The sequence below is a fragment of the Miniopterus natalensis genome, chromosome 1 (assembly GCF_054644295.1).
Source record: "Miniopterus natalensis isolate mMinNat1 chromosome 1, mMinNat1.hap1, whole genome shotgun sequence".
Lineage (NCBI taxonomy): Eukaryota > Metazoa > Chordata > Mammalia > Chiroptera > Miniopteridae > Miniopterus > Miniopterus natalensis.
The window spans coordinates 151,875,139-151,887,814 of NC_142081.1; the positions used below are offsets into that span (position 1 = coordinate 151,875,139).

Sequence of the window (12,676 nt, forward strand, 5' to 3'; positions counted from 1 at the left end):
GAGTCATTGATCTGCTGCTTAGCCCGCAACCCGGGCATGTGCCCTGACCGGGAATCGAACCCCGATCGCCTGGATCCTAGGTCGATGTTCAACCGCTGAGCCCCGCTCAGCCGGGCACTAATTGTTTTTAAAGCCATAACTTCTGCCTTGATTTTTTTTTTTTTTTTAGCCCTTAATAAGCAATAGATTTTATTCTAGTGAAAGCAATGGGCGAAACAGGCATTAGTCTTATTACTGGACTCTTGTAATCAATCCGAAATGTCTTTACCTCCTTATCTTATTTTAAATTGTGAACTCTTTGTTCCAGGGGGGTGACACAGTTAGAATGCACTGCTTTTCAAAAGTATGGGAGATCCTCATCAGTGGTCTGTGAGATGATCTTAGTATATAGATTTACTTTTTATTTTAATAGCTATGACTTTATTTTAATAGAACATATTAAGAATAAATTTAAAAGTATATTTTAAAATATTCTTTATGAAAAAGATATTACTGGCACATCAAACCTGATTTTACATATAACATTTCTTAAGACTAGGCTAACGTTTTCAACTAGTACACCAGCTACAGTCAACTGAATGAAAAATATTAAGTAAAAAATAATTTAGCACATAAGACAAAAGTCATGAAAGAGGTACACAGATGTCACAGTGAAAGTGGCACAGGAAATTATGTCATTGCCCCAGGCACCTCGAGTTCTCTAGAAATGAGAGGGTTAGTCCAAAAATCCCTGAGATCAATTCTAGCTCTAATGCTCAATTTTTTTTTTTTTTAACAGTTCTGCATTTTTTCCTTCCATCTTAGGCCTGTTTTCTGAATTTAGGTCTCTTCAGCCTTTTCTAGAACTTAAGAGATACCCTGCTTCTCTCCCCCTCTTCATCACTGCCAAGCATTTATGCATTCATTCATTCATGTGTGTACTCATGAAACGAACATTCTATGTTGAACTTGTATACTAGGTCAGATGGGCATGCAGGGAAGATCACAGTGTTCGTACCTCTGACTTCTGTGAGTATACATGTCTGTGATTCCCATTGAAGTTAAAGCCCTTGAAAGCCCTGGACTTCTGCCATAATCTTTTCTTTGTACTTTCTGAATGACTAAGAAATCTCCAATGGAAAGTCCCTTCATTGATAAAAACACATTCAAGGCTCATATTACAAATTTAAAACATGTGTCCTGCAAATCCTGAATGGGATTATACATGAGAATGGACAAAAGGGTTTCTATGTTTCATAGCTAGAAAGGCCTAATTCTTGGGTCATTTTGAATACAAAGTGGGGGGGAAATAGCACTATCGTTATTTTTAAGTAGAGGGTAATGCATCTGTGGTCAATTAGAAGTTGTAACAAGACTTGAGTCAAATGGGGAAGTTTAACACTTATCAGGTTTTTAAAAATCAATTACATTGAGGCAGAAATTAAATTTCAGTGGCATTTATCGTCTTTCCATAAAATTTACCGCCAACAAGTGGTTAAGATATAACTAGTATTATGACTATTTTTTTCTTGGGGATTTGTCCTTTAGAAACATTGCTAAAATTTTGTAAAGTGACTGAGTACAGTGAGTACAAATTGTCACAAACATCTACGTAATGTTAATAGAGCTGTTTTGTGCTTGCCAGCGATTCATAAGATTTTTCTATACCGGTTAAGAGGATATAGCTGTGGTTTCCTGCTGGAGTTTCCATACAATAGTGAGAAAAACATCAGAGAATGCAGTTGGTTGTGGTTGTTTGCTCATTCGCTGCTGCTCTTTTCTTTTTTGTAAAAAACAGGAAGCTGAAATTTCTTCTTTACTTAGTTCAATTGATGTTTAATAAGAACTTATCTGTGCACCACTGTGGGAGGGTGGGAAGATGAAGAGACATATCCTTGGCTTTAAAGACCATATAAAGACCATAATCTTTATATTAAGAAACATCAGAGGTTTAAGAACTCGTGGCAGTATTTATCTACTTTCAGTGCATATACATTAAGATAAAAACTGATTAACTGAAGTTGTTTTCAAATTTTTAATGTTTTTCCGTGAGTAGATACAATTTTCTAAGTGTCACGTTAAAACATATTTTGAAGAAACAGCAAGTTAGCTTAGGGTGGTTTATAACTCTAGTAATTGCACCAAAATTTAAATTAATTTGTTAGTTTTTCTCTGTTCTCTGAATATAGACCAAACTCCCAGTCCCCCAGCCCACTATTTGGAGGAGAATTGGACAAAAGAGCATATTCCAAATCCCTTTCTCAAAAACAGGGTAAAATAAAGTGACATACTTAATAAATTAGTACTGTAGCATTTGATACTATCATAAATTGTTTTTAAGAGGAAGCCAGGCACAAAAAGAATATTTATAACCAAGTATATATTCTGAATACAAAAGATTTAATGTAAGCCACATCAGTTCGGAAGGCAGAACCACTATGGTGATTCATTATAAATTTTAAATCTCACACAATTGTGGGAGCTTATAAAGAAGTCTATGGAAAGCTGTTGCTTCTGTATCTGATGTTGGGCCTGAAATCATCGTAGGTTAGCAGAGCTGGCAACTGAGAAGAAAAGCTGGGTGTGAAGTGGAGCTGAGCAGGGACAGACCGGATCTGCAAGACTGACCGGAACCTGCGTCGGACTCCTGCCTCCTCCAACCCCGGTGACCTGGGAGAACCATAGAAGGAGCTGGCACTGTCCCCTGGAAAGCGGTTCATGCACCGGCCGGGAAGCTGGAGATGGGGAGCTGGGGGGAGGCGAAGGCCCATAGCCTGACTGCCATCTGACGTCACCAAGGTGAGCTGGGAGGCGAGCACACGGCACTGGTGCACCCACACTGCCCCTCGGAGCCTGGCGACACTGCTGCTCCTCTGCCTTCCACGCCTCATAAATTTCCCTTTAGCCGACTGTCATGAAGACCCGCCTAGGGAAGGGAATTCTGGAAATGGATTTGCACCTGAGCTAAATTGACACCCTGTACAAAATCACCGCAGAAACTAGCCAATAGAAAGAGAAATGTCTACGGTCAGAAAGTCCCTTGTTTCAGAATTCTGCAAGATTCCTTTCTGCGGCAGGACTCAGAATCTAGTCTGACTATTGGTTATGTTTAAGACGTTTTCTTCTATAGATTTATGCAAATTATCTCCTGTATACAACTTTAAGTTGTCAGTTCATTTCCATTCAAAAACTAAAATTTCAGAAAGAACATTTATTTTAAAAGGTTCCAAGATTCATGTCATTTAAGACACTGAGCTCATCTCTTCAAAATATATATCATCTTGCACTGTAAAAATTAATGAGATTAACGGCACATGGCTGGGTAATGTGACGTTGAACATGTTTTCTGCCACAATAGATTCCAAACTCCATTTTTAGATTTCCGTAGGTGCTACAGAGGGTGCTATATAATGTTAGAGAAAAGCAAGAGCTCAGTTAGAAAGAAGCTGTGTTCCCAGCATTTCTTTTATTTATTCATTTGTTTTGTTTTGAGACTTGCATATAAGGATGCTTGTAGTGGTGCTGTATGGATTGGTGAGCTTCCAGTGGTGGAAGCACTGAACCAGCTGTTGTAACCAGAAGTCCTGCGATGACTTGGAGGTTGGCCCACAGAGCTCCATTTTCAAGATTCTTTGAGTCTCTTTTTTTAAGTTTATCTTTATTGTTGAAAATATTACAGATGTCCCCTTTTTACCCTCATTGATCCCCTCCACCCCACATCCACCGCACCCCCAGGCCTTCCCAAGACCAATGTCTGTGTCCACGGGTTATGGTTATAAACGTGTAAGTTCTTTGGTTAACCTCTCCCTGCCCACTCCCGCATCCCCACCTTCCCTCTGAGATCCCTCAATCTGTTCCATGTTTCAATGTCTTGGATCCATTTTGTTCATCAGTTTATTTTGTTTATTACATTCCAGATATAAATGAGTCCTTATCAGTGATTTTCAACCTCTTTTTTTGTCCCAGCTCACTTGATAAATGATGTTTACAGGAAGGTCCCTTCTGTAATTCCAACTTTTTCTCTCTCACCTAAAAAACACATTGAAATACAAGTAAGTGGCAACAACAAAAAATTCAATTTTAAAAATGATCAGAAGAACTGAATAGATATTTTTTAGTTAAAGAAAATGCAAATCAAAACCTCAATGAGATATAACTTCACACCTGTTAGAATGACTCTTATAAAAAAATGAGAGCTAACAAGTGTTGGCAGGATGTGAAGAAAAGGGTACCCTGGTGCACTGTTGGTGGAAATATAAATTTGTGCATCTACTACGGAAACAGTATGGAGGTTCCTCAAAATTTTTTAAGTAGAACTAGTCTATGATTCAGCATTTCTACTTCTGGACATTAATCTGAAGGAGACAAAAATACTAACTAAAAGAGATACCTGCATTCCCAAGTTCAATATTATTTACAATAGCCAAGACATAGAAGCATCCTAAGTGTTCATCGATGTATGAATGAATAAAGAAAACGTGATGTATAATGGAATATTATTCAGCCACAAAAAAAGTCTTGACATTTGTAACAACAGGGATTGACCTTGAGGGCATTATGCTAAGTGAAGTAAGTCAGATAAAGACAAATACTGCATGATCTCACTTATGTGTAGAATTGAGAGAGACAGAGAGAGCGAGAGAGAGGAAGAGAGAGCTCATAGATGTAGAGAACCAGATTGGTGATTACCAGAGGGGTGGGGGTGCAAATGGATTTAAAGGCATAAGCTTCCAGATATAAAATATATAAGCCCTGAAAAAGTAATGTACAGCATGGTGACTATAGTTAATAATACTCTATTGAATATTTGAAAGTTGCTAAGAAAGTAGATCTTAAAATTTCTCATCACACACAAAAAAATTATAACTATGTGTGGTGACAGATGTTAACTGGACTTATTGCTATGATCATTTTGAAATATATTATAACTATCAAATCATTGTGTTTTACACCTGAAACTAATATAATTTTGTATGTCAATTATAGCTCAATAAAAAAAATAGTAATCTAATTTGTAAAATAAATAAGTTATAATCTCTTACTTAAGTACTAATAAGAAAAATCCTATTTTTCATATAAGTACAAGAAATCTGTTACTCAAATATTTCACCATCCAAACCCTGTTTTATAATTTACTGCTTGGTAAAACAAGAATACCACAATCTGCAATTTAGTTGAATAGCCACAAAAGCAAATGAAAATGGAAATATCCCTGAAAAGGAGGAAAGTACATAGTTTTATTAAAATTCTTTTGGCATGCAACAATTGATAAAATTAGGTAATACTATATTACATTTTGGGTGCATTTGTGCCATTGTGTGTTGATCTGATCATGCAGAAGGATTTATTTAAGTAGCTTGTATTATTTGGCTGTTGTTGCAAATTTCTGTACTTGGGGTGGGATGGCAATGCATCATACATACAAAGATGGCTAAGATTTTTTTTCCTTACCCAGGAATGACTCTAATCTAGCGAGAAAGATAATACAAAGATCCAAGTGAAAAAGCAGGAGGAGGAAGTGTCGAGTGTGGGCTTAATATAGAAATGGAAATATTATGGTTCTAAAAAGAAAGTTTCAAAACTTTACCCCACACTGCACATCTAGAATATCAAAGACAAAAAATAATTTAAAAAAACAACCACCTGACAATACCAAGTGTTGGCAGGGATGTCAAGCAACTGGGGCTCTCATAAGTTATTCATGGGGCTACAAAATGGGGCAGCCATTATATAAAATATTTTGCTAGTTTCTTATAAAGTTAAAAATTCACTTACCATGTGTCCTGACAATTTCACTTCTATGTGCCTGAATGAAATAGAAACCCATGGTAACACAAAAACCTATGTATAATGGCTTTCTTCGTAATCGCCAAAAACAGGAAATACTCCAGATGTTCCTCAGTTAGGCAGTGAGTAAGCAATGGCACATTTGTGCGTGGAATATTACCCAGCAAGAAAAAGGAGTAAACTATTGGCACATGCAACACAGATGAATCTCACATACATTACACCAAATAAAGAAGCCAGACTGAAACAGCTGTGCGCTTTTATATTTATAGGACATTCTGGAAAAAGCAAAACTAGAGGTGGAAAACAGATGACTGGTTAAGAGTAGGGGAGAATATGAGTGCAAAAGAGTAGTGGAAGGGAATTTCTTTGGGGGGTGATGGGACTGTTTTGTATCTTGATTATGGTTATACAACTATGCATTTGTATAGTTGCAAAACTCATACAACTGTATACCAAAAAGAACAAATATAACTGTACATAAATTTTCTTAATTCTTTACAAATAAAATTCAATCCAGCCTAGCTTCATGGTCCGGAGTGTAGCATCCTCCTGGTTCTGGGGTCAGAGAAGCAGGCCATCTGGAGAAGATGCTAATTCTATTCCCTGTTTGTTCATGCAGAAAAATGTGCAGACTGAACAGATTTGTACTCTCATGTCCAGAGATCTTGGGTTAGTTTTGATCTTGAAACTCTCTTTAAATGGATGGAGGCAAGTGTCAGGGGACCCTGGATATCAGCGGAGAGTTCTGTTGCCTAAAATAATGTTATGTTAACCATCTGGTGTGTGGGTGAGAGTGCTGTGTGCTCTCTTTGTCCTCTGTGGACAGGGCATGCTGCTGTTTCGTCCCAGCCTCACACTCACAGACTCGGGGATAAATTATTTAATTTCAGTATTATTTATTGAGGTCTTATTATATGAGAGGTACAGTTGTATGTACTGTGAGGGCTAAATATTGAGAGACTGAGCGTGTCTATCAAAAATGGAGCTTACAGCCTAGGGTGAGAGATAAGCCATGTGATGCAATAACTGTAGTTCAGTCATGTTATGATGAAACCTACCAGAGAGGTTTTCTCACTGTACTGTAGCTGTTGAGAGAAAAGTCATGACTTTCTACGGGGAGTATCAGGAAAGGCTTATTTTGCAGAGTGTGGCATTTTTCCCCCCTGAACTTTAAGATTCCAGTAGATCCTAAGCTCTTTGGAAGATGGATCTTTTCTGTCCTGTTCACTAGTTTTCCCCAGATCTGGCCCAGTTCCTGGCACGCTATTGATACATTAATGTTCTGGAATTAATTGATGAAAGAAAGAAAACACAGATGGCATTTTCAAAGGCAAAGGCCACAGCCAGGAGCCATGGCTGAGTAGAGGAATGCAAGCATATGTTTGAGAAACAACTGCGGATAGTGCACTTTGGCTGGAGTTTTGAGGTGTGAGAAGCAATGTTCCAGAATTGTTGAAGTCAAACTGTAAAAGGTCTTCAGGGCAAGGTTCAGTAATTTGAACATTTTCATTATAGGAAGGAAGCCACTGAAAGATTTTGAGCTGACAGTGATATGATCAGATCTGTGTTTGAAAACAATGTCAATTTGATAGTGATTATGGGACAGTGACTGTCAATGATTTTATAAGCAGTATTGGAGCAAGGTAGACAAACCATACCTGAAGCACTGTGCCAGCTCAGGCACGCCTTGGAGAAGGCAGTTGTTGGAATATTGTACCTGAAAAACCGAAGTCAGACACCCTGGGATCAAGTCCTAATTCTGCTTTTAGGGACAAATCACCTAAGTTTCTGAAACCCCAATCTTTGTCTCTATGAGGTTAATTGTGGAAATTATAAGAAATAACATTTGCAGGAGCTTTTTATGTTTTAAAGAGCTATATAAACCTAAGAGGTGTTGTCATTTGAGTCCCAGTTATTGGTGCAAATGTTTCTGGCAGAGGTGTGACGGGAATTGGTGACTGCAGGGTTATAGGGGCAAGGGAGCCAAGATGTCAAAATGACTCTAGGATTTTAAGTCAGACCTGACTGGCAGAGCGTTGGTGGCATGAACAGAAATGGAATGTCAGGAGGGAAAGCTTATTTTGGCCAGATGATGTCGAATCCTGGGTTGGATACTGAGTTTGGGATACTGGCACGATATCCAGGTCAGATATCGGATCTGCAGTTACAACACAGAGGAAGACGGGAACGGGGGAGGTGACACCTAGAATTACAGCCATTGGACAAAGTGTGAAAGAGACCACCAAGGCCAGGAAAAGAGAGGACCCAAGAGTAAAACCCATATGTAGGGGTCAGAAAAGAAGTAAGTTTCATCGAAGGCTACAAAGGGACCATCCAAAAACAGAAAGAAAAATCAACAGGAGAGGAGATCAGAGGTAAAAATGATGTTGGCATTCAAGGTGGATAAGGGATAAAATTCCATTTCCTCGTTTTAAAATTGAAATAATTACAGTATTCATCCTTGCTGGCTTGTTGTGGAGCGTAAATAAGAGATAGCACTTAGTGCAATATTTTATACATAGCAGGTTAAAAACGACCTGTTATTAATATTGCTGTTAGAAGTTAATTCTCATTTTAAATTGTAACCCAGACCTTGTAAGTTTTGTATGCATGTGCTGTTGCCTTTTAAAAGGATAAATCATGGACTAAATTTGCTGCATAATAACATCTCCTGACCTTTAAAGGGTAAAATGTATTTCCACCCCAGTTTTAGAAGATCTCCATACTGTTCTGACAAGAACTTATTATTTTTTGGTAACTCTCAAGAGGGTTCCCTGTGTGGAAAAACAAATTTTTCCCATCTAGGCCAGAGTTGGATCATAGCAAGGTACAGAGAGTAAGAACTTGCTCATCTGCTTCCCTCTGCTCTAATATGGGATGTATCGTTTACATGGAATTAATGCTAAATTTCAGTCCTGAAGGTGGCAATGAATGCTTAGTGGACCCAGAAAATCATTAGTTAAGGGGGGAAAAAATTAAAAGAATATGGGACCGTATGCACACCTTTTCGTTATCGTGTGACTAAGTGATCGAGACAGTGTAGAACAGTCATCACATCTGCTTGTGTCATGTTCATTATTTTTAAAATTTTTATCTGAGAGGCTGTGCATCTCTGCTTTGATTCATGTAACAGCCAGTTTGCTTTTCAGAGAAGAAAAGAAAAAGAAAAACCTCCCTTCCAAGATCAGATCTTGTGTTTTATCTTTAATTGGCCACCTTGAAAATGTTTGCAATTAAGGTAACAGTGGGAAAGCAGAAACGGCTCAGGGGTGTCTGCAGTTACTCTGGGGGAAACTATCCAAAGCCAGGAGCAGGATTCGTGATCTTGTGGCTCTGAAATTTGATGACACAGTATTCCATATGTTTAGATGATTAATTGAAACTTGTGGAAACTTCCAAAGAAATTGATAAAACTTGTTTCTCATCATTTGATATGTTTGCTGACTCAACACTGAAACCAGAGAAAATTTTCTTCTCTATTTGTAGTAATCAGTGAAAATCAAAATTACCATGGAATAGGCCTAATAATCTTTCTTAGGTTTAGAATTTATTATAATTTTTTATTATTCAAAAACATTTCTAAACATACATTTGTCACTCATTTCAAGGTATAGAACTTTGAAATAATTTCTGCAATAAAATCCACTTTCTCAACCTGGCAATGAAGTTTTTTCATAATAGTCTTGGGACTAGAACTATGTTTCCCAATGAATATCCCAACCCATTCCCCGTTCTCACCCTACTCCCAGCTCTCTTCCTTTAAATAATTTCCTGTCTTTTAATCTTTGGTTGGACTTTCCCCTCTGCCCCAAAGGCTCAGCTTTTAAAACCCAATTCAGATCTTTACCCTGCGCTAGGAAATGGCACACAGCCTAATTTGGTCACTTTAGATGTATTAACCACACTAGACTAACCTTTAATAACCTATAACCTCAAAATTTTAATGGCTTAAAGAAATAAAATTATATGTATGTATTTTTAAAAACCTTTACCAGAACCCCTAAAAAGCCATTTAAGGTCACCGTAGTGTTCATTGCATATTTGCCCTCTGATACTCCCAGAGCACTTTCCACTACGTGTCTAGTACAAGAGTTGTTTTAAGGAGTGTATGTTCCCTAAAATGTTCAATTTTGGAGTGCCCCAACCAGCTTTTATTTATCTTTATATTGTATAGCCCCCACAAAACTTAACACAATGCCCAATACATAGGACTCCTTAATAAATGTTTATTTCATTCAGTTCAATTTTCCATTGAGTTCAGTTATTGAGTTCTTTAAGAAATTGAGAGTAGAGAAGAAAATTTTTTTAAATTTGCTCTGTAATTAATTTTGTGGTCTTACCTTCCAAATCTTTGTGAGATTAACAATTGGGTTTGTGTGTGTGTGTCTGTGTCTGTATTGTATCTAAGGTATTTATTGTTTTTAACTTGAGAGTAAGCACCCATGTTTCCTCTCAGTACTTGGTGGTTTTTCTTCTTTGAGGTTTTTGTTTCCTAATCATTCCAAAAGTTGAGGAAGTTCCTGGAAACAAAGACAAGGAATAAAATAAAAATAGGAAAGCAATGTTTAAAAGGAGATGTACATAGGAAATGGAAATACGTTGAAAATGGAATCTTGTTTTTAAAACATGAAGAAAAAAAGGCAAAAGAACTATGGTATTTTTTTAGTAAACTTTTTGAATATAAGGTGGGTCTTCTGATAAGAAGAAAGTATATCTGATGTGATAATGACAGAATATAGGAAAGTGCCATAAAAGGTGAATTTGGCCGAAAGGGAAATATCAAAGCTGTTCTAATGCAAGCCCCAGACAGAGGGTAAGAACATCAAAAAGTTGAGTACAGATTCTGGAGATCATCTTTGTACGGTGGCTATAATGAGCATCCCCGTCTGATACTCTCATCTGTACAACTCTAACAAGGTCAGCAAAAAGCATAGTTTTGTTGAAGCAAGTTAGGCTTTTGAAATGAACATTTTCCTATTTTGTAAATTAGTGCTCATTCTGACTTCTACTTCTTTTCACCGCTCATGTTAAAACATTGAGAGAACATAACTACTCAAGGATTGTGTCCTCTTAATCTTTACTTACACATACACATGAGGAAAATATATTCCTTCTATTCAAAATAATAGTGTGATTGAGCAACCTCTACAGAAAAGAAAATGTTAGAAAGTTGAGGGAAAAGATGTGTTCTGCAGAAGAAAAAAGGAGAGAACTGAGAATATAGAAGCAACTGATGAAGTCAAGCTAGAAAGTAATTAAGTGAAAAACTAGTGTATTACTTCTGATAAAAAGAAAGTATATCTGATGTGATAATGACAGAATATAGGAAAGTGCCATAAAAGGTGAATTTGGCCAAAAGGGAAATATCAAAGCTGTTCTAATGCAAGCCCCAGACAGAGGGAAGTGCCATAGTGTATTACTTCTTTTTCTACTGAGGATAAATTAAGCAGGTGGAGCAGCAGATTATAGATTTAGGCAAACACTGGACATTCTAACAAGCTACTTGTCCATGGCGAGTCTCTCCCAAACACCAGTTCGTCCACTTTTCTTCTTGGATACACTGGCTTACTTTTTTTCTTTTTTTTTCAATTACAGTTGACATTCAGTATTGTATTCATTTCGGGTATACAGCATAGTGCTTTGACATTGATATAACTTACAAAGCTGTAAGTCTAGTACCCACCTGACACCATACACAGTTATTACAATGTTATTGACTGTGTTCCCTGTGCTGTACTTTACATCTCCTGATTATTCTGTAGCTGACAACTTGTACTTAATCCCTTCATCTTTTCCACCCAATCTCTCCACCTCCCTCCCCCCTAGCAACTATCACTTAGTTCTCTATATCTATGAGTTTGTTTCTGTTCTGTTTATTTTGTGTTTTAGATTCCACATATAAGTGAAATCATATGGTATTTGTCTTTTTTATTGTTTTAAATATACCTTTATTGATTTCAGAGAGAGGAAGGGAGGGAGAGAGAGAGGGAGAAACATCAGTGATGACAGAGTCATTGACTGGCTGCCTCCTGCACGCCTCCTACTGGGGATCGAGCCTGCAACCCGGCCAAGTGCCCTGATCGGAATCGAACCTCAATCTCCTGGATCAATGCTCAACCGCTGAGCCACTCCAGCTGGGCTGACATTTGTCTTTTTCTGTCTTACTTATTTTACTTAGCGTTTCACTTAGCACAATTACACTGATTCACTTTATATGCATTTGCTCCATCAGTGTCAATTTCAGATTACATACAGGTGAATCTTTAGTAATTTCTCTTGGAGATAATTATAAAGGACATAGTAAGAAACATAAATAAGGACATTTTGAAAACTAAAAAGAAGTGATGGATGACAGTAGAGAATTGAGATTTTTTGCAATTGCAGCCTGAGATTTCCAACACATTTTCAGAATTAAAATGTCAAGTTATGCACTAGGATCCTCTGCTTATCCTGTGATTATGGAGTGGACGGCGAGAAGGAGTTAGGGAAGGGACAGTGTACTTGAGTAGAAGATACACCTAGTGGTGAGTTTATATTAGTAAAAAAGCCCAAGTAATTCCACTACCACTGTCCCTAATAGTGCTGCTGTTGCTAACTCTGTGTGCCAAACCATCTTCCAAGAGCTCACCACAACCATAGGAGATAGACGCTATGTTCATCCCTGTGTTACAAGTGTTATAAGCCTCAGGCATTGAGGAATTAAGTAAGTTACCCGAGGCCACACAGCTCTAAGTGACAAGCTGGGCTTGAGTCCAAATCTGATCCCAGAAGCACACACCACCAGGCTAATACAGCCTTTCACACAAAGAAGCGTTTTCCGAAGGTAAGGGACGTGGTCGCCCTGAATGGCTAGTCCTATATAATGTGCTGTGTCTAGTCTCCTCCCTCTGCTGGTTCTGTTTCCCTT

General features: G+C 37.7%; 1 protein-coding gene across 3 annotated transcripts in view; it reads left to right on the forward strand.

The window, feature by feature from the left end:
• The window catches only part of GPRIN3 (GPRIN family member 3), a 62,966-nt gene that overhangs the window by 12,613 nt on the left and 37,677 nt on the right, over positions 1-12,676 (forward strand). The window contains exon 1 of one of the 3 annotated variants that reach the window (XM_087826578.1): positions 2,682-2,778. The exons of the other annotated variants lie outside the window; for them this stretch is intronic. The gene's annotated coding sequence lies outside the window, so the exon portion shown is untranslated. Of the gene's footprint in view, positions 1-2,681; positions 2,779-12,676 lie in introns of those variants that run through there. 3 annotated transcript variants of the gene reach the window in all.